A 22,391-nucleotide genomic window follows, 5' to 3' on the forward strand; every position below is an offset into this window, starting at 1 on the left:
CACCATATCTAATAAAGTACGGTTATGACATTCGTACACACCATTATGCTGTGGTGTTCCAGGTGGCATGAGTTTGTGAAACTATTCCACATTGTTTTAATTGAAGACCAAACTTCGTAACTCAAATATTTTACTTCTGCGATCATATCGTAGAAACTTTCATTTTTGTTACGATGATTCTCCACTTCACTCTGAAATCCTTGAACTTTTCAAATGTTTCAGACCTTTGTTTCATCAAGTAGATATACCCATATCTGCTCAAATCATCTGTGAAGTTCAAAAATAACGATACTTGCCGTGATCCTTAACACTCATCAGACCGCATACATCAGTATGTATTATTTCCAATAAGTCAGTTGCTTGCTCCGAAGAATGGAGTCTTAGTCATCTTGCCCATGAGGCATGGTTCGCAAGCATCAAGTGATTCATAATCAAGGGATTCCAAAATCTCATTAGCATGGAGTTTCTTCATGCGCTTTACACCAATATGACCTAAACGGCAGTGCTACAAATAAGTTGCACTATCATTATTAACTTTGCATCTTTTGGTTTCAATATTATGATTATGTGTATCACTACGATCGAGATCCAACGAACTATTTTCATTGGGTGTGTAACCATATAAGGTTTTATTCATGTAAACAGAACAACAATTTATTCTCTTACTTAAATGAATAACTGTATTACAATAAACATGATCAAATCATATTCATGCTCAACGCAAACACCAAATAACACTTATTCAGGTTCAACACTAATCCCGAAAGTATAGGGAATGTGCGATGATGATCATATCAATCTTGGAACTACTTCCAACACACATCGTCACTTCACCCTTAACTAGTCTCTGTTTATTCTGCAACTCCCGTTTCGAGTTACTAATCTTAGCAACTGAACTAGTATCAAATACTGAGGGGTTGCTATAAACACTAGTAAAGTACACATCAATAACATGTATATCAAATATACTTATGTTCACTTTGCCATCCTTCTTATCCGCCAATCACTTGGGGTAGTTCCGCTTCCAGTGACCAGTCCCTTTGAAGTAGAAGCACTTAGTCTCAGGCTTAGGATCAGACTTGGGCTTCTTCACTTGAGCAGCAACTTGCTTGCCGTTCTTCTTGAAGTTCCCCTTCTTCCCTTTGCCCTTTTCTTGAAACTAGTGGTCTTGTCAACCATCAACACTTGATGTTTTTCTTGATTTCTACCTTCGTTGATTTCAGCATCACGAAGAGCTTGGGAGTTGTTTCCGTTATCCCTTGCATATTATAGTTCATCACGAAGTTCTACTAACTTGGTGATGGTGACTAGAGAATTCTGTCAATCACTATCTTATCTGGAAAATTAACTCCCACTTGATTCAAGCGATTGTAGTACCCAGACAATCTGAGCACATGCTCACTAGTTGAGCGATTCTCCTCCATCTTTTAGCTATAGAATTTGTTGGAGACTTCATATCTCTCAACTCGGGTATTTGCTTGAAATATTAACTTCAACTCCTGGAACATCTTATATGCTCCATGACATTCAAAACGTCTTTGAAGTCCCGATTCTAAGCCATTAAGCATGGTGCACTAAACTATCAAGTAGTCATCATATTGAGCTAGCCAAACGTTCATAACGTCTGCATCTGCTCCTGCAATAGGTCTGTCACCTAGCGGTGCATCAAGGACATAATTCTTCTGTGCAGTAATGAGGATAAACCTCAGATCACAGATCCAATCCGCATCATTGCTACTAACATCTTTCAACACAATTTTCTCTAGGAACATATAAAATAAACACAGGGAAGCAACAAAGCGAGCTATTGATCTACAACATAATTTGCAAAATACTACCAGGACTAAGTTCATGATAAATTTAAGTTCAATTAATCATATTAATTAAGAACTCCCACTTAGATAGACATCCCTCTAATCCTCTAAGTGATTACCTGATCCAAATCAACTAAACCATGTCCGATCATCACGTGAGATGGAGTAGTTTCATTGGTGAACATCGCAATGTTGATCATATCTGCTATATGATTCATGCTCGACCTTTCGGTCTCCGTGTTCCGAGGCCATATCTGTATATGCTTGGCTCGTCAAGTATAACCTGAGTATTCCGCGTGTGCAACTGTTTTGCACCCGTTGTATTTGAACGTAGAGCCTATCACACCCGATCATCACATGATGTCTCAGCACGAAGAACTTTTGCAACGGTGCATACTCAGGGAGAACACTTCTTGATAATTTAGTGAGAGATCATCTTATAATGCTACCGTCAATCAAAGCAAGATAAGATGCATAAAAGATAAACATCACATGCAATCAAAATATGTGACATGATATAGCCATTATCATCTTGTGCCTTTGATCTCCATCTCCAAAGCATCGTCATGATTTCCATCGTCACCGGCATGACACCATGATCTCCATCATCTTGATCTATATCAATATGTCGTCACATGGTCGTCTCGCCAAGTATTGCTCTTGCAACTATTGCTATCGCATAGCGATAAAGTAAAGCAATTATTTGGCGCTTGCATCTTATGCAATAAAGAGACAACCATAAGGCTTTTGCCAGTTGCCGATAACTTCAACAAAACATGATCATCTCATACAACAACTTATATCTCATCACGTTTTGACCATATCACATCACAACATGCCCTGCAAAAACAAGTTAGACGTCCTCTACTTTGTTGTTGCAAGTTTTACGTGGCTGCTACGGGCTTAAGCAAGAACCAATATTACCGACGCATCAAAACCACAACGATAGTTTGTCAAGTTGGTGCTGTTTTAACCTTCGCAAGGACCGGGCGTAGCCACACTCAGTTCAACTAAAGTTGGAGAAACTATCACCCGCAAGCCACCTATGTGCAAAGCACGTCGGGAGAACCGGTCTCGCGTAAGCGTACGCGTAATGTCGGTCCGGGCCGCTTCATCCAACAATACCGCCGAACCAAAGTATGACATGCTGGTAAGCAGTATGACTTATATCGCCCACAACTCACTTGTGTTCTACTCGTGCATATTACATCAACATATAAAATCTAGGCTCAGATGCCACTGTTGGGGAACGTAGTAATTTCAAAAAATTTCCTATGCACACGCAAGATCATGGTGATGCATAGCAACGAGGGGAGAGTGTGATCTACGTACCCTTGGTAGATCGACAACGGAAGCGTTTGGTTGATGTAGTCGTACGTCTTCACGGCCCGACCGATCAAGCACCGAAACTACGGCACCTCCGAGTTTTAGCACATGTTCAGCTCGATGACGATCCCCGGACTCCGATCCAGCAAAGTGTCGGGGAAGAGTTCCGTCAGCATGATGGCGTGGTGACGATCTTGATGCACTACTGTCGCAGGGCTTCGCCTAAGCACCACTACAATATTATCGAGGACTATGGTGGCTGGGGGCGCCGCACACGGCTAAGAATAAGATCACGTGGATCAACTTGTGTCTTTCTGGGGTGCCCCTACCTCCATATATAAAGGACTAAAGGGGGGGGGTGCAGCCAGCCTAGGAGAGGCACGCCAGGAGAGTCCTACTCCCTCTCGGAGTAGGATTCCCCCCCAATCCTAGTTGGAATAGGATTCACGGAGGGGGAAAAAGAGAGAGAGGGGCCGGCCCCCTCTCCTTGTCCTATTCGGACCAAGGGAGGGGAGGGGCGCGCGGCCCATGTTGGGCTGCCTCTTCTCTTTTCCACTAAGGCCCACTATGGCCCATATAGCTCCCGGGGGGTTCCGGTAACCTCCCGGTACTCCGGTAAAATCCCGATTTCACCTGGAACACTTCCGATATCCAAACATAGGCTTCCAATATATGCTTTATGTCTCGACCATTTCGAGACTCCTCGTCATGTCCGTGATCACATCCGGGACTCCGAACAAACTTCGGTACATCAAAATGCATAAACTCATAATATAACTGTCATCGTAACCTTAAGCGTGCGGACCCTACGGGTTCAAGAACAATGTAGACATGACCGAGACATGTCTCCGGTCAATAACCAATAGTGGGACCTGGATGCCCATATTGGCTCCTACATATTCTACGAAGATCTTTATCGGTCAGACTACATAACAACATACGTTGTCCCCTTTGTCATCGGTATGTTACTTGCCCGAGATTCGATCGTCGGTATTCCAATACCTAGTTCAATCTCATTACCGGCAAGTCTCTTTACTCGTCCTGTAATACATCATCCTGCAACTAACTCATTAGTTGCAATGCTTGCAAGGCTTAAGTGATGTGCATTATCGAGAGGGCCCAGAGATACCTCTCCGACAATCGGAGTGACAAATCCTAATCTCGAAATACGCCAACCCAACATGTACCTTTGGAGACACCTGTAGAGCACCTTTATAATCACCCAGTTACATTGTGACGTTTGGTAGCACACAAAGTGTTCCTCCGGCACACGGGAGTTGTATAATCTCATAGTCATAGGAACATGTATAAGTCATGAAGAAAGCAATAGCAACATACTAAACGATCGGGTGCTAAGCTAATGGAATGGGTCATGTCAATCAGATCATTCAACTAATGATGTGATCCCATTAATCAAATAACAACTCTTTGTCCATGGTTAGGAAACATAACCATCTTTGATTAACGAGCTAGTCAAGTAGAGGCATACTAGTGACACTCTGTTTGTCTATGTATTCACACATGTATTATGTTTCTGGTTAATACAATTCTAGCATGAATAATAAACATTTATCATGATATAAGGAAATAAATAATAACTTTATTATTGCCTCTAGGGCATATTTCCTTCAGTCTCCCACTTGCACTAGAGTCAATAATCTAGATCACATCGCCATGTGATTTAACATCAATAGTTCACATCTTTATGTGATTGGTTCACATCTCCATGTGACTAATACCCAAAGGGTTTACTAGATTCAATAATCTAGTTCACATCGCTATGTGATTAAGACCCAAAAAGTGATCATGTTTTTCTTGTGAGATAAGTTTAGTCAACGGGTCTGTCACATTCAGATCCGCATGTATTTTGCAAATTTCTATGTCAACAATGCTCTGCATGGAGCTACTCTAGCTAATTGCTCCCACTTTCAATATGTATCCAGATTGAGACTTAGAATCATCTGGATCAGTGTCAAAACTTGCATTGACGTAACCCTTTACGACGAACCTTTTGTCACCTCCGTAATCGAGAAACATGTCCTTATTCCAGTAAGGATAATTTTGACCGCTGTCCATTGATCTACTCCTAGATCACTATTGTACTCCCTTGCCAAACTCAGTGGTAGGGAATACAATAGATCTGGTACACAGCATGGCATACTTTATAGAACCTATGACCAAGGCATAGGGAATGACATTCATTCTCTTTCTATCTTCTGCCGTGGTCGGGCTTTGAGTCTTACTCAATTTCACACCTTGTAACATAGGCAAGAAACTCTTTATTTGACTGTTCCATTTTTGAACTACTTCAAATCTTGTCAAGGTATGTATTTATTGAAAAAACTTATCAAGCGTCTTGATCTATCTCTATAGATCTTGATGCTCAATATGTAAGCAACTTCACCGAGGTATTTCTTTGAAAAACTACTTTCAAACACTCCTTTATGCTTTGCAGAATAATCCTACATTATATCCGATCAACAATATGTCATTCACATATACTTATCAGAAATGCTGTAGTGCTCCCACTCACTTTCTTGTAAATACAGGCTTCACCGCAAGTCTGTATAAAACTATATCCTTTGATCAACTTATCAAAGCGTATATTCCGACTCCGAGATGCTTGCACCAGTCCATAGATGGATCGCTGGAGCTTGCATATTTTGTTAGCACCTTTAGGATTGACAAAACCTTCTGGTTGCATCATATACAACTCTTCTTCCAGAAATCCATTCAGGAATGCAGTTTTGACATCCATCTGCCAAATTTCATAATCATAAAATGCGGCAATTGCTAACATGATTCGAACAGACTTAAGCATCGCTACGGGTGAGAAGGTCTCATCGTAGTCAATCCCTTGCCTCCTGTTACAATCCGGCCTAGATGCACAGTTCGGGACCCCCTACCTGAGATCCGCCGTTTTGACACCGACAACGGGCAAGTCAGTCAAAGTCCATACTTCGTTTTCATACATGGATCCTATCTCAGATTTCATGGCTTCCAGCCATTTTTCGGAATCCGGGCCCGCCATCGCTTCTTCATAGTTCGAAGGTTCACCGTTGTCTAACAACATGATTTCCAAGACAGGGTTGCCGTACCACTCTGGTGCGGAACGTGTCCTCGTGGACCTACGAAGTTCAGTAGTAACTTGATCTGAAGTTTCATGATCATCATCATTAACTTCCTCTCTAGTCGGTGCAGGCACCTCAGGAACATTTTCTTGAGCTGCGCTACTTACCTGTTCAAGAGGTAATACTTCATCCAGTTCTACTTTACTCCCACTTATTTCTTTCGAGAGAAACTCTTTCTCTAGAAAGGACCCATTCTTGGCAACAAAGATCTTGCCTTCGGTTCTGAGGTAGAAGGTATACCCAACAGTTTCTTTAGGGTATCCTATGAAGACGCATTTTTCCGATTTGGGTTCGAGCTTTTCAGGTTGAAGTTTCTTGACATAAGCATCGCATCCCCAAACTTTTAGAAACGACAGCTTAGGTTTCTTCCCAAACCATAATTCATACGGTGTCGTATCAACGGATTTCGACGGAGCCCTATTTAAAGTGAATGAGGCAGTCTCTAAAGCATAGCCCCAAAATGACAGCGGTAAATCGGTAAGAGACATCATAGATCGCACCATATCTAATAGAGTGCGATTACGACGTTCAGACACACCATTACGCTGAGGTGTTCCAGGCGGCATGAGTTGTGAAACTATTCCACATTTTCTTAAGTGTGTGCCAAATTCGTGACTCAAATATTCTCCCCCACGATCTGATCGCAAGAACTTGATTTTCCTGTCACGTTGATTCTCAACCTCACTCTGAAATTCCTTGAACTTTTCAAAGGTCTCATACTTGTGTTTCATTAAGTAGACATACCCATATCTACTCAAGTCATCAGTGAGGGTGAGAACATAACGATAGCCACCGCGAGCCTCAACACTCATTGGACCGCACACATCAGTATGTATGATTTCCAATAAGTTGGTTGCTCGCTCCATTGTTCCTGAGAACGGAGTCTTGGTCATTTTACCCATGAGGCATGGTTCGCACGTGTCAAATGATTTGTAATCAAGAGACTCTAAAAGTCCATCTGCATGGAGCTTCTTCATGCGTTTGACACCTATGTCCCCAAGGCGGCAGTGCCACAAGTATGTGGGACTATCATTATCAACCTTACATCTTTTGGTATTCACACTATGAATATGTGTAGCATTACGCTCGAGATTCGTTAAGAATAAACCATTCACCATTGGAGCATGACCATAAAACATATCTCTCATATAAATAGAACAACCATTATTCTCGGATTTAAATGAGTAGCCATCTCGAATTAAACGAGATCCTGATACAATGTTCATGCTCAAAGCTGGCACCAAATAACAATTATTGAGGTTTAAAACTAATCCCGTAGGTAAATGTAGAGGCAGCGTGCCGACGGCGATCACATCGACCTTGGAACCATTCCCGACGCGCATCGTCACCTCGTCCTTCACTAGTCACCGCTTATTCCGCAGCTCCTGCTTTGAGTTACAAATGTGAGCAACCGCACCGGTATCAAATACCCAGGAGCTACTACGAGTACTGGTAAGGTACACATCAATTACATGTATATCACATATACCTTTCGTGTTGCCGGCCTTCTTGTCCGCTAAGTATTTGGTGCAGTTCCGCTTCCAGTGACCACTTCCCTTGCAATAAAAACACTCAGTCTCGGGCTTGGGTCCATTCTTTGGCTTCTTCCCGACAGCTTGCTTACCGAGCGCGGCAACTCCCTTGCCGTCCTTCTTGAAGTTCTTCTTACCCTTGCCTTTCTTGAACTTAGTGGTTTTATTCACCATCAACACTTGATGTTCCTTTTTTACTTCTACCTCTGCTGATTTCAACATTGAATATACCTCAGGAATGGTCTTTTCCATCCCCTGCATATTGAAGTTCATCACAAAGCTCTTGTAGCTCGGTGGAAGTGACTGAAGGATTCTGTCAATGACCGCGTCATCCGGGAGATTAACTCCCAGCCGAGTCAAGCGGTTATGCAACCCAGACATTTTGAGTATGTGCTCACTGACAGAACTATTTTCCTCCATCTTATAGCTGAAGAACTTGTCGGAGACTTCATATCTCTCAACCCGGGCATGAGCTTGAAAAACCATTTTCAGCTCTTCGAACATCTCATATGCTCCGTGTCTCTCAAAATACTTTTGGAGCCCCGGTTCTAAGCTGTAAAGCATGCCGCACTGAACGAGGGAGTAATCATCAGCACGTGACTGCCAAGCGTTCATAACGTCTTGGTTCTGTGGGACAGGTGCGTCACCTAGCGGTGCTTCTAGGACATAATCTTTCTTGGCAGCTATGAGGATGATCCTCAGGTTCCGGACCCAGTCCGTATAGTTGCTGCCAACGTCTTTCAGCTTGGTTTTCTCTAGGAACGCGTTGAAGTTGAGGACAACGTGGGCCATTTGATCTACAAGACATATTGTAAAGATTTTGGACTAAGTTCATGATAATTAAGTTCATCTAATCAAATTATTCAATGAACTCCAACTCAGATAGACATCCCTCCAGTCATCTAAGTATAACATGATCCGAGTTAACTAGGCCGTGTCCGATCATCACGTGAGACGGACTAGTCAACATCGGTGAACATCTTCATGTTGATCGTATCTTCTATACGACTCATGCTCGACCTTTCGGTCTTCTGTGTTCCGAGGCCATGTCTGTACATGCTAGGCTCGTCAAGTCAACCTAAGTGTATTGCGTGTGTAAATCTGTCTTACACCCGTTGTATTTGAACGTTAGAATCTATCACACCCGATCATCACGTGGTGCTTCGAAACAACGAACCTTCGCAATGGTGCACAGTTAGGGGGAACACTTTCTTGAAATTATTTCGAGGGATCATCTTATTTAAGCTACTGTCGTTCTAAGCAAATAAGATGCAAAACATGATAAACATCACATACAATCAAATAGTGACATGATATGGCCAATATCATTTGCTCCTTTTGATCTCCATCTTCGGGGCTCCATGATCATCGTTGTCACCGGCATGACACCATGATCTCCATCATCATGTATTCTTGAAGTTGTCTCGTCATCTATTACTTCTACTACTATGGCTAACGCTTTAGCAATAAAGTAAAGTAATTACATGACGTTTATGTTGACACACAGGTCATAAATAAATAAAGACAACTCCTATGGCTCCTGTCGGTTGTCATACTCATCGACATGCAAGTCGTGATTCCTATTACAAGAACACGGTCATCTCATACATCACATATATCATTCATCACATCCTTTGGCCATATCACATCACAAAACACTTGCTGCAAAAACAAGTTAGACGTCCTCTAATTGTTGTTGCAAGTTTTTACGTGGCTGCTATAGGATTCTAGCAAGAACGTTTCTTACCTACGCCAAAACCACAACGTGAATTGCCAATTTCTATTTACCCTTCATACGGACCCCGTTCATCGAATCCGATCCGACTAAAGTGGGAGAGACAGACACCCGCCAGCCACCTTATGCAACTAGTGCATGTCAATCGGTGGAACCAGTCTCACGTAAGCATACGTGTAAGGTCGGTCTAGGCCGCTTCATCACACGATGCCGCCGAATCAAGATAAGACTAGTAACGGCAAGTAAATTTACAATATCGACGCCCACAACTGCTTTGTGTTCTACTCGTGCATAGTAACTATGCATAGACCTAGCTCATGATGCCACTGTTGGGGAACGTAGGAGAATTTTAAAATTTTCTACGCATCACCAAGATCAATCTATGGAGTCATCTAGCAACGAGGGAGAGAGGAGTGTGTCGTGGTTCTAACTCCGACAGTGATGTAGGGGGGTGAGTATGGAGAGGCTAGATCCTAGCTATCGGCAAGTTGTTACACGCGAGGTTTACGAGTTCAGGCCCTTCTCAGAGGAAGTAATAGCCCTACGTCTTGGAGCCCGGAGGCGGTCGACTGGATTATGCGTGTATGGATTACAGGGCTGCGAACCCTTCCTACTGAGGAGGGGGGTGGCTTATATAGAGTTCACCGGCCCCCTCCTGCCCTCAGTAATGCAGGGTTTAAAGTACATTTAAGATGGGGCGTTACTGGTAACGCCTCTAATAAAGTGCTATAATGACCATGAAGACTACTTAACAGCTAACCGTTTGCCTACGGAGTGACTGTAGGTCTCCTGGCAGTCGAGTGATTAGCTTCATGGTCGAGTGGTAGCTTCTTGGTCGAGTGTCTTGAACCCGTCGAGTGGAGTACCTTCAAGTCGATTGATGGGTGATTTCTTCTAGGGACGTCCTTGGGTAGGACTCTTTCGGACGGGTCTGTGCTCCTACCCCAGGTACATAGCTTCATCATTAGCCTCCGAATGGATCAAGGTTAGAGTGGGGGAAGAGTTGGGGATCCTTTCCGACTGGTTCTTCGGGGCTGTAAGAGTGCCTCGCTTAGGGTCAGTTGTCTCGGACGACATCATCAACCTCTTTCAGTCGCCTTGATCCATTCCAGGCCCTTCGTCGAGTGAATATCCTTGCTTGCGACATGCCGAGTGTTGGTGCGAGCGGGATACTCTATTTTTGGCAAGCGGTTCTGCGGCCCGCGGATCTCACGGGATTTGGATTTGGGGAAGCGCGCGGGACGGGAGCAGCCGCAGTAATCGGAAGCGATAAAGCGGAAACTCCTCGATCCTCGCGTCGCCTTTTTCACCACGTACTGCGCGCGCGTCTGTTGCGGGATTTGACTGGCCCGCCTGGGCCTACCAGTCAGTCACTCGGGAGCAGCCCCTTATAAGTTGCCGGCTCGGGGTTTCCAAGCCGCGCGCTTCTCTTCTTCTTCCTTCTTCCTTCCTCTCTCTTTTCGCCAGCTCTCCCGCGACCCTCGGCCGTACCCTAGCGCCGTTAGCCCGTGCGAGACCTCGCCGGCGAAGGTGGTGAAGGGAAAGACCACTGCTTTGGAGCGCGCGAAGAAGGCGGCGGCGGCGGGGAAAGGAAAGAAGTCTTCGCGAGGTGGATCTTCCTCCCGGACCACCCTGCCCAAGGGTTGGATTTAGGACGACTAGATGCCATCGGTGCTCCGGCAGGAAGATCTCGACGACATGGTCGAGGAAGGAGCCATTCCCCACGAGGCCGCGCGTCTCCCGGGGAGGGAGATCGAGCCGCAACCCCGCGACGGCGAGTGCGTGGTCCTCGCCACCCACATCGATCGAGGGTTTTCTCTGCCTCCCCATCCATTCTTCCGGAGCTTCTTGAATTTCTTCGGAGCGCAGCTCCATCACTTTACCCCAACTCCATAGTCTATCTTGCCGCGTTCATTTCCATGTGCGAGGCCTTCCTGGGTTGCCGTCCGCATTGGGGGCTTTTCAAGCATATTTTCACTTGCCGCTCCCAGTCGGTTAAAAAGGCCAAGTCGAGTGATGAGAAGACGCAAGTGATCCAGCTGTGTGGGGGCCTTGCGATCCAGACGAGGGGGAAGAGCTGTTTCCCCTCTATCACCTTCCCGGAGTCGGTCCGTGGCTGGCAGTCGACCTGGTTCTACTGCCAGGACCAGGCGACCCCAGGACAGTCGACTGGTCTTCCTCCTTTTTCTCTCGACCGAGCCGAGAAGCCCGTCTCTCTGAAGGTCACGCCGGAGGAAAGTGCTCAAGTCAAGGTATTGGCGGGTCGAGTGGTTGAGCTTGTCCGTGAGGGAGTGACTGGGATGGATCTGTTAGAGGTCTTTCTCCAGAGGTGCATCCAGCCGCTCCAGGCGCGAGACCACCTGATGTGGCTATATTCTGGCCTTGACGACACCACTCGGATCCACCCGGAGGAGGTCACCAACGAGATGCTGGAGGGGTGGCTGTCAAGCATCACGGGGAACAAAGACAACCCCCGAGGAGCCAGAAGGGTAATTCCACTCGACAACTCATATGAAGTGGATCAGGTATGTCTTTGCGTCGGATATCTGGCCCTCTGTATTAGCCTTCTTTGAATAAGTCGATTGACTTTCGTCTTGTCTGTTGTCTTCCAGGCTACCACTGAGATGTATTCGACGCCCAATGGGGCACAAGGGTCGACTGAGGAAGGTGAGGGGAGCGGAGGCGAGAGCGGGGACGACCAGGTCGAGTGGGAGTCTGACGGCGAGGGAGAGGACGGCGACGACATCTTCTCCAGTGAAGAGGAGGTGGAGGCTGAACCCTCCCGCCCGGAGGGACGGTCCAAGCTCGCCCACGATCCAGCGTAGGAACGTGGCAAGGCGGCTACTCCTGTTGGGCAGTCGTCGAAACGCCCTCGGACTTCTTCTCCTCCGCCGGCCGGAAAGGCTCCTAAGCACCCACGAACGACGCCATCCAAGCCGCCCAAGGCCTTGCCCAAGATGAAGATAGTTGTTCCCACCATTTCGGGGTAATAACACTTGCTTCCCTTCGTCGACTGTGGACGAATCCTTGGTCGATTCACTGGGTCAACTGACTAACTTTCGAGATTTGCAGTGGTGCAACTTCTGAGGTCTCCGCCAGGAACGACGACCAAGAGATGGAGGACGCTGTCACCTCCAACCCTGATACGATCACTGACGTCCTGCTTATGAGTCGACTGAAGCGTTGGTCGATTGAATGTTTTCCTTGCAGCTCCTCCTCATGTTATCGACCTCCCGGACGACGACGACAACGCACCACTGAGGGTGAAGAGGAAGAAGAAGGTGTTGGCTGGCAAGACTCCGCAATCCACTCCGGCGCCTGAGGCCGCAGTTCGGGATGATGGCGAACCTATTCGGGCTTCCGTGACTTTCGTTGTTCCTCTGACGAGTGTGCGGCCTTCAGCGTCGACTGCAGATCCGTCTTCGCTTTTTGCTGCGTACCCCGTCCCTGAGGACCAAGCGGCTGCTGCGAAGGAGGCAGTACGCCAGGCTGGAGTCATGATGGAACAGGTCAAAGTGGCCCGGGAGGCTTGCCAGGCGGCTTATGACGCCATCTCAGCTCTTCAGAGCAATGTCCAGGTCAGTCGACTTCAACACTTGGTCTGTTTTGGTATGTCCTTTGAAGAATCTCTTTTCTGAAGATTTTTAAGTTTGTACACCCAGTGGGTGTGTTTGCCAGTTTTTGGACGAGTGGGAGCACGCTAAGTGCACCCACTGGGTGTAGTCCCTGAGACTACGGTCGACTGCTGGCAGTCGACTGTAGTCTTTAAATTGAGTCGTAGTTGAGTTTCTTCGCTCTGTCTGATCGGGCTATGTCACATGGAACGGTATCCCGTCGAATGCGGGCAGTCGACGTCTTTCTCTCTCTTTTTTTTTACTGTGGGGGCACGCTGAGTGCACCCACTGGGTGTAGCCCCCGAGGCTACTGTCGAATGTTTTGCTTCGGCTGTAGTCTTAGAAACTCCATTATTGTCTCTTAGTTGTTCGGAAGCAACTTGTCTTTGACTCGACTTCAGGGGTCGGTCGGGTGGGATAGGAACCGGTGGGGGCACGCTAAGTGCACCCACTGGGTGTAGTCCCCGAGACTATGGTGGACTGCTGGCAGTCGACCGTAGTCTTAGTATTTATTGTCTTTGTTGCTCTTTTTTTTACTGAGATTGCAACTCCTCCCCTTCGACTTCAGAAGTCTTGTGATCTTGGAACCCGCTTGGCTGACCTGGAGAAGCAGCAAATTCAAATGAACCTCGATCTGGAGCTGGCCAGGACGGAGCTGCAGAAGGTCAGAGACGGCGCCGCAGGTAAGACGCTTTTGTCGACTGGTTAGTTTTCAGGCTTGAGTATCTCTTCGCTTTCTCCAACTCAATCATCATTTTTGCAGAAAAACTGAAAGAAGCTCTGGCGAAGAAGGATCAGGACTTGGCTGCTGCCCGTAAGGAGGCTGATGACAAGACCGCTCTGGCCGCGCAGAAGCTGGCTTCGGTCGACCAATTAGAAGGGGAGAACACCAAGTTGAAGACCGCTCTGAAGGAAGCCAACAGGGAGTGTTCGCGTTGGAAGAAGGAGAACCTCACCCTGAGCAAGAAAATGGAAAGCATCGCTCGCAGGAGAGACGACCTGGAGAGCTACTTGAGGAGCTTTGCCAAGAAGCTGTACATCAAGCTCGAAGGTGCACAATCAGTTCCGACTGGTTCTCTTTTTTTTGTGTCGACCTAGTTTTATGAAATTTGACTTATCTTTGGGTCGTGCATGCAGAACTTTGCCAGAACTTCGAAGAGGAGACCGGGTGGATCGAAACAGGTTTGGATCCAATCAATTCTCCGGTGCAGGACGAAGCTGCCATGAACCTGCTCCGACTGGAATCCCGTGTTGACTGTGTCGTGGATTACTTGGCTCGACTGAAGGTCGCCATGACGCAGATCGACCCGATGCTTTGTCCAGAGTCCACGCTCCAGAATGATCTCGAGTCTCTGATGACTCGACTCAACGAAATCCCTGACCGAGTGCAAGAGTGGAAGAAGTCCTCAGCTCGGTGTGGTGCTGACGTGGCTCTGTCTCTGGTCCGCGTCCATTGCAAGGAGGTGCGGGAGGAGAAGCTGGCCGCCATCCAAGTCGCCAACACGAGGAAGCACAACTTCCAGGACTTCATGGAGACATTTATTGCTGCTGCTACCCGCATCGCAGATGGGATCGACTTGGATGAGTTTGTCGCCCCTGCCAGCCCTCCTCCTCCTGAGGAGTGAAAAAACTTGCCTCGGAATGCCGAGTGTATTTTGTAATCCGTTAAACTCTGCTGTAAATTGGCCTCGGAATGCCGAGTGGGAGTGTAACAGTTAAACTCCGCCGAGCTGGGAGCTCGAGTACTTTGATCTGAGGTCTCTGGGACCTTTTAGGCTTTATTTGAACTTGATTTGTCGTTGAATCCCTTCGTGGATGACCCGTCGAGTGGTATTTGATCTTCACTCGAAATAACTTTGTGTCTGTGGTGCAGCTCCGAAGGAGAAGGTGGCAGTCGACCTGTCCCTCGTCGTTCTTGGGAAATGAGAAGTGTTTCATACTTAGGCGAGTGCGGGACTGCAGCTAAGCCTCCGAGTGGTAGGTTTGCTCTCCACTCGGCAGGATTTTCAAACTTAGGCGAGTGCTGACTGCAGCTAAGTCTCTCTTCGTAGGAGAACTTAGGCGAGCGCAGGACTGCAGCTAAGCCCCTAAGTGGGAGGATTGCTCTCCACTCGGTAGGATTTTTCAAACTTAGGCGAGTGCTGACCGCAGCTAAGTCTCTTCGTAGGAGAACTTAGGCGAGCGCGGGACTGCAGCTAAGCCCCTGAGTGGGAGGATTGCTCTACACTCGGTAGGATTTTTCAAACTTAGGCGAGTGCTGACCGCAGCTAAGTCTCTTCGTAGGAGAACTTAGGCGAGTACTGGACTGCAGCTAAGCCCCCGAGTGGGAGGTTTGCTCTCCACTCGGTAGGATTTTTCAAACTTAGGCGAGTGCTGACCGCAGCTAAGCCTCTTCGTAGGAGAACTTAGGCGAGTGCTGGACTGCAGCTAAGCCCCCGAGTGGGAGGTTTGCTCTCCACTCGGTAGGATTTTTCAAACTTAGGCGAGTGCTGACTGCAGCTAAGTCTCTTCGTAGGAGAACTTAGGCGAGTGCTGGACTGCAGCTAAGCCCCGAGTGGGAGGTTTGCTCTCCACTCGGTAAGATTTTTCAAACTTAGGCGAGTGTTGACTGCAGCTAAGTCTCTTCGTAGGAGAACTTAGGCGAGCGTGGGACTGCAGCTAAGCCCCCGAGTGGGAGGATTGCTCTCCACTCGGTAGGATTTTTCAAACTTAGGCGAGTGCTGACCGCAGCTAAGTCTCTTCGTAGGAGAACTTAGGCGAGTGCTGGACTGCAGCTAAGCCCCCGAGTGGGAGGTTTGCTCTCCACTCGGTAGGATTTTTCAAACTTAGGCGAGTGCTGACCGCAGCTAAGCCTCTTCGTAGGAGAACTTAGGCGAGTGCTGGACTGCAGCTAAGCCCCCGAGTGGGAGGTTTGCTCTCCACTCGGTAGGATTTTTCAAACTTAGGCGAGTGCTGACCGCAGCTAAGTCTCTTCGTAGGAGACCTTAGGCGAGTGCTGGACTGCAGCTAAGCCCCCGAGTGGGAGGTTTGCTCTCCACTCGGTAGGATTTTTCAAACTTAGGCGAGTGCTGACTGCAGCTAAGTCTCTTCGTAGGAGAACTTAGGCGAGTGCTGGACTGCAGCTAAGCCCCCGAGTGGGAGGTTTGCTCTCCACTCGGTAGGATTTTTTTTTGAACTTAGGCGAAACGGATTCGCGGCTAAGTCACCCACTGGGGGTTTTCGTATGTAAACAAAAGTGACAGCAATCATTGGAACACTCTTGTCTTTGATAAAAATGAACTGCGGAAGTTTCTTTTATTACATCTTTATAGGAAGGAACTTAAGTGTAAAAGCGGCGGAGCAGCTCTGCGTTCCAAGCTCGCGGCTCGTCGATCTGGCGATCAACATTGTAGAGGTGATACGCTCCGTTGTTGAGGACTCTGGTGATGATGAAGGGGCCTTCCCAAGTAGGAGCAAGCTTGTGCGGTTTCTGTTGATCCACTCGGAGGACCAAATCTCCCTCTTGGAAAGCTCGACTCTTCACATGCCTTGCATGGAATCGACGCAAGTCTTGCTGATAAATGGTCGATCTGATCATGGCCATCTCTCTTTCTTCTTCCAGGAGGTCTACTGCATCTTGCCGAGCCTGTTTTGCTTCATCCCCGGTGTAAAGCTCGACTCGGGGAGCGTTGTGAAGGAGATCACTTGGCAGAACGGCTTCGGCTCCATAAACAAGAAAGAATGGGGTCCTTCCGGTCGACCGGTTAGGGGTGGTCCTTAATCCCCACAGAACTGACGGAAGCTCGTCGACCCAGGAACCTGCCGCATGCTTGAGATCACGCATTAGTCGGGGTTTTAGTCCTTTGAGGATCAGACCATTTGCTCTTTCAGCTTGTCCATTCGACTGGGGATGGGCGACTGATGCATAGTCGACTCGAGTGCCTTGAGAGGCGCAAAAGGCTCTGAAGTGATCTGAATCAAAGTTTGACCCATTGTCAGTGATGATGCTGTGAGGGACTCCATATCTGAATGTTAGTCCTCTGACGAAACTAATAGGAGTGCCAGCATCGAGGTTCTTGATGGGTTTAGCTTCAATCCACTTGGTAAACTTGTCGACTGCCACAAGCACATGGGTGAAACCGCTCCTGCCTGTTCTCAGCGGACCGACCATGTCCAGTCCCCAGACAGCGAAGGGCCAGACGAGTGGAATGGTCTTCAGGGCTGATGCGGGCTTGTGGGACATGTTGGAGTAGAACTGACACCCATCACACTTGTCAACTATCTCCTTTGCCATCTCATTTGCTCTCGGCCAGTAAAATCCCGCTCGGTATGCTTTGGCCACAATGGTCCAGGAGGACGCATGGTGACCGCAGGTCCCCGAGTGGATCTCATCAAGGATCATCTGACCTTCTTCCGGAGTTATGCACTTCTGACCGATTCCAGTCGCACTTTCTCTGTACAACTGTCCTTTTATGACTATGAAGGCCTTGAATCGACGGACGATCTGTCGAGCCTCTTCTTCGTCCTCCGGGAGTTCTTTTCTTAGGATATACGCGATGTACGGTACCGTCCAGTCGGGGGTGATTGCCAAGACTTCCATGATTAGGTCGACCACAGCAGGAACTTCGACTTCAGTCGGATCCGTGGCACTTTTCGGTTGTGGGGCTTCTTCTGTGAAAGGGTCCTCCTGGACTGACGGCAAGCGGATGTGCTCCAAAAACACATTGCTGGGAATGGCTTCTCTCTTGGAGCCTATCTTTGCCAGATTGTCAGCTGCTTGATTTTTGAGTCGGGGGATGTGGTGAAGCTCTAACCCCTCGAATTTCTTTTCTAGCTTTCTCACTACATTGCAATAACCAGTCATAGCTGGTCTTCTGACGTCCCACTCCTTCATCACTTGATTAACCACCAAATCTGAGTCGCCATAGACCATGAGGCGACGGACGCCGAGTGAAATGGCCATGCGCAACCCATACAAAAGTGCTTCATACTCTGCATCATTGTTGGAGGAATCAAAGTGAATATGGAGAACATATCTGAGCTTATCTCCTCGGGGGGAGACTAGAACTACGCCAGCACCGGAACCATTCAGCATCTTAGATCCGTCGAAAAACATGGTCCAGTGCTCCGAGTGAACTTGAGTCGGAAGTTGCTGTTCAATCCACTCGGCGATGAAATCTGCGATTGCTTGGGACTTGATAGCCTTCTTTGCTTCAAACTTGATATCTAAGGGAAGGAGTTCAATCGCCCACTTGGCCACTCGACCAGTTGCATCTCTGTTATGCAGTATCTCTGATAGTGGGGCGTCGCTGACGACTGTAATGGAGTGGTCAGAGAAGTAATGTGCAACCTTCTTCGTGGTCATGTAAATCCCATATACAAGCTTCTGGTAGTGAGGGTATCTTTGTTTTGAAGGGGTCAAAACTTCAGACAGATAATAGACTGGGCGCTGAACTCTGAAGGCCTTTCCTTCTTCTTCCCGCTCGACCGTGAGTACTGTACTGACAACTTGTCCCGTGGCCGCAATGTACAGCAGCAGAGGCTCTTTGCTGATTGGGGCAGCAAGCACCGGCTGGGTGGAGAGCAGGGCTTTGAGTTCTGCAAACGCTGCGTCAGCTTCTGGAGTCCACTCGAACTTGTCAGACTTCTTCATCAGTCGGTAGAGAGGCAACACCTTTTCACCGAGACAAGAAATGAATCGACTTAAAGCAGCCAAGCAGCCTGTAAGCTTTTGGACATCGTGCACGCGTACAGGGCGCTTCATCCGGAGTATGGTGCCAATTTCCTCAGGATTGGCGTCGATCCCTCATTCGGAAACGAGAAAACCGAGTAACTTTCCGCCTGGAACTCCGAATGTGCACTTTGATGGATTGAGCTTGATATCATACCTCTTGAGGTTGGCAAAGGTTTCGGCAAGGTCAGCTCGCAGGTCGGAACCTTTGCGTGACTTGACCACGATATCATCCATGTATGCCTCCACATTCCGACTGATTTGAGTGAGTAAACACTTCTGAATCATTCTCATGAATGTGGCTCTGGCGTTCTTGAGGCCGAACGGCATAGTGACATAACAGAAGCATCCGAATGGGGTGATGAAAGCTGTTTTGATTTCGTCGGGTCCATACAGACGGATCTGATGGTACCCGGAATAAGCATCTAGAAAAGACAATCTCTCGCACCCCGCAGTCGAGTCGACTATTTGGTCGATGCGAGGGAGAGGAAAATGATCTTTTGGGCAGGCCCGATTGATATGTTTGAAATCAATGCACATGCGAAGTGACTTGTCCTTCTTGGGGACCATGACGACATTGGCGAGCCACTCGGAGTGGTAAATTTCTCGGATGAACTCTGCTGCTAAGAGCCGAGCCACCTCCTCGCCAATGGCTTGCTTCTTCTGGACGGCGGACCGTCGAAGATGTTCCTTCACAGGCTTGAATTTTGGGTCGACCCGTAGACGGTGCTCAGCCAGCCCCCTGGGAACTCCAGGCATGTCGGAGGGTTTCCATGCGAAGATGTCCCAGTTCTCACGGAGGAACTGGATGAGCGCTTCTTCCTATTTGGAGTCAAGCGTCGTTGAGATGTGAGTCGGGGCAGCATCGGGGTCGGTCGGGTGAATGTCGACTGTCTTTGTTTCACCGGACGACTGAAAAGCTGATTCTGAAGCAGGCTTCTTGGCTCGTAGCAACTCGCTTGGATCGGCAGTCTTTTGGTACTCTTGCAGCTCGACCACTGCCATCTGAGCATCTGCAATCTTTGAGCCCTTCTGAAAGCACTCTTCCGCCTTCTTCCGATTACCTGTGACAGTGATCACACCTTTGGGGCCAGGCATCTTCAGTTTGAGGTACACGTAACATGGCCGGGCCATGAAGCGTCCGTAAGCTGGCCTGCCCAAAATGGCATGATAAGCACTTTGGAAGTCCACAACCTCGAATGTCAACTTTTCCTTGCGGTAATTCTTTGAATCACCGAAAACCACATCAAGAGCGATCTGGCCGAGTGATTGGGCTTTCTTCCCAGGAATGACTCCGTGGAAACTCATGTTACTGGTGCTGAGTCTGGACATCGGAATACCCATTCCTTTCAATGTTTCAGCATACAGTATGTTCAGGCCACTGCCTCCATCCATCAGGACTTTAGTCAGTCGAGTGCCTTCAACAATTGGGTCGACCACCAAAGCTTGCCTCCCAGGGGTGGAAATGTGCGTGGGGTGATCAGACTGGTCGAATGTGATGGCAGTCTGAGACCACTTCAGGTAACTGGGTGTTGCCGGGGCAACCATGTTCACCTCTCGGTTAATGACTTTCAGTCGACTTTTGCTTTCGACATCGGCAAAAATCATCAGGGTGGAATTGACTTGGGGGTATCCATCGTCACTGTCTTCCTTGTCCTCGACTCTGTCCGACTCTTTTTCCTTATCCTTGGACTGCTTTCCTTGGAACTGCTGGATCAGGAGCCGACACTGTCGAGTGGTATGCTTTGGGTAAATAAAATTACCTTCTTCATCCTTCTTGGTGTGGATGTGACATGGCAGATCCAAATCATCATTTCCATCTTGATCCTTGACTTTCTTGGGCTTCCAGGTGCCCTTGGATTTTCCCTTGAAGTTTCCTTGGGCTACGGCCAGGGCCTCCCCAGGAGCGGCCGGCTCGGCCTTCCCCTTCTGCTTCCGACTGGAATTGCCTCCGGTTTCCTGGGCGACTGCTTTCTGCTTGCCACTCCGGAGTCGATCTTCATCTTTTCCGTTAGCATACTTGGTGGCAATCTCCATCATCCGATTCAGAGACATCTCTCCAGTTCGACCGAACTTCAGATTCAACTCTCTGTATTTAACACCTTCCTTGACGGCACAAACTGCTTGATGGTCTGGTACATTCTCAACCGAGTGATGCAGCATGATCCACCTCTGGATGTATTCCCTCAGGGTTTCATTCGGCTTCTGCATGCAAGACCGTAACTCCGTAAGGCCTGCAGGTCGCTTGCATGTTCCTTCAAAGGTTGTGATAAACACTCGGGAGAGGTCTTCCCAAGTGTAAATGCTGTTGGGGGCCAACTGATTTAGCCACGCTCTGGCCGAGCCCTCTAACATGAGAGGCAAATGCTTCATGGCCACCTCGTCATTGCCACCGCCAATCTGTACAGCCACTCGGTAATCTTTGAGCCAGGTGTCAGGCTTAGATTCACCGGTGAACTTGTTGATTCCAGTCGCCAACCTGAAATTGGGAGGTATCACTGTGGCTCTGATGGCTCGACTGAAGCACTCTGGCCCTGAAGCGCGTACTCTGCTGCTGGCAGGCGCATCTCTGTTGTGACCTTCTCGATGAGCTCTGTTCCTGTCAACCAAACGTTGAACGAGGATGGATCTCGCATCAAACCCTGGGTCCCTGGGGTCTACTGGAATCCTCTGCCCAACACTATGAGGGCATCTGTCATCTTGCCGTCGAGGCGCATATGACCCACTCCTCGGGGGAGGAGTTGGCACTCGACGTCGATCATCACGGTCGAATCGGTGATCATACTGCTCATTCCTCCTGTACTGATCGTGCTGGTCGCCACGTCCCTCACGCCTCGGGGGCGATCTCGGGCTGTGAGCTGACTCGACTGTATCTGTTGCGACGGACCGACTGTGGATCCTATTCCGCGACTGAGAGACAACGGAATTCTGGTTTCCCGCCGCCCGGAGCAATGCTCTGATCTGTAACAAGCCCCTGCCAGCCTCCGACTGGGAGGGCTGAATTGATTCTGCTATATGGGCCGCGGCGGCCAGATTCTGAACTGGGGTTCGGTATACCTGCGTCGGTGGGAAGAGCTGGCATCGACTAGACTCGGGAGCCCGCCGGCGCGCTTGCTCGTCGAGTGCTCGCTGGAGATTCTCCAGTCGAGTACGCTCGACCAGGTTGGCCAAACGCGCGTCCTCCAAGGCCCGGGCCTCAGGGGTCTCTCCGACGATAGGAGTGCGGAGCGCGTCCATGTTTCGGCGGCGAAGCTCTTCTCGCTGCAATGACGTGAGAGGTTCGGGGAGATACTCATCGTGGGGATGCGACGGATTGCCTCCACCCGCGCCTCCATCAGTGCGAGGGAAACCGGGGGGACTGTGTGTGCCATCGACCGCCAGAACCTCAGCCGCCGGATCGCTGCTGTCGCACTCAGATGCGGTCTCCACGGAGCCAGTCGACAGGTCGAACAGGCCGTAGAGGGATTCGACGGGCTCGATTGCCGCGACTTGTGGGGACGCCGATTGGCGGGCCACGGCGTGCCTCACC

This window comes from Triticum aestivum, chromosome 5A (genome assembly GCF_018294505.1).
Source record: "Triticum aestivum cultivar Chinese Spring chromosome 5A, IWGSC CS RefSeq v2.1, whole genome shotgun sequence".
Classification (NCBI taxonomy): domain Eukaryota; kingdom Viridiplantae; phylum Streptophyta; class Magnoliopsida; order Poales; family Poaceae; genus Triticum; species Triticum aestivum.